At 45.4% G+C, this 720-nt stretch overlaps 1 protein-coding gene across 1 annotated transcript in view; it reads right to left on the bottom strand.

Annotated features, from left to right (window-relative positions):
- The window catches only part of LOC119586219, a 12,436-nt gene that overhangs the window by 857 nt on the left and 10,859 nt on the right, over nucleotides 1-720 (bottom strand).

The following is a 720-nucleotide window of genomic DNA, read 5'->3' as shown; positions in this document are numbered from 1 at the left end:
TCCCACATCACTCCCCCTAATAACATACTACACTTCCCAAGGACTCGAAGCTCTCTAGTTTACCCAGTAGTAAAAAGGAAAAACCAGCATAATCTCCCGCTGGTAAATTCCCCAATCATCGACTAGTAAAAAACCCCGATACGAGCCCGGTCACACATGAGCCACGACCTTGACCCCTGACCTCTGTTCTGCCCTCAACCCCCTATACCAGTGACAGTCAGTCAATAGGGAGTCTCTAAACAGCCGTTTTTACCCTTATACGCAGCCTTCCAGTCACTCTAAAATCCCGTTATATCGACTGCACTGTACAGGACGCGACTTCTCCAGCCACGCCACGCTACTTTCATGCTACTACTATCTGCTATCATACCTACCAGTCGTATTACTTCAGCATATATTATAACGTGGTGGGAAATTTTCCCTCAAACCCATATATCAAAGGGGGGTAAATCTTATACAAGTATTGGAAAATTTCTGTAACCACCCACTGCTTTTTTTTTTGGGTTAAACCCCCGAAGAAAAGAGGGAAAAGGGGGCCCTTTTTGGGCTTTGGTTTCCTTTATGGAGGGAAATCAGGGGGGTATAAAAGGAATTTTTTTTTTGGCTTCCCCTTTTTGCGGAATTCCTTGGCAATTTGGGAGGAAATGTTGAGGGAATTTAAGGGGTGGGTGGGGGAAGGGGGTTTTTGACAAGGAAAGAAACCCCCTTTCCCCCTTTTTT

The sequence above is a fragment of the Penaeus monodon genome, chromosome 21 (assembly GCF_015228065.2).
Source record: "Penaeus monodon isolate SGIC_2016 chromosome 21, NSTDA_Pmon_1, whole genome shotgun sequence".
In the NCBI taxonomy this organism is placed as follows: domain Eukaryota; kingdom Metazoa; phylum Arthropoda; class Malacostraca; order Decapoda; family Penaeidae; genus Penaeus; species Penaeus monodon.
Note: the sequence above shows the minus strand (reverse complement) of the source record. Positions and strands in the feature narration are given on the sequence as shown.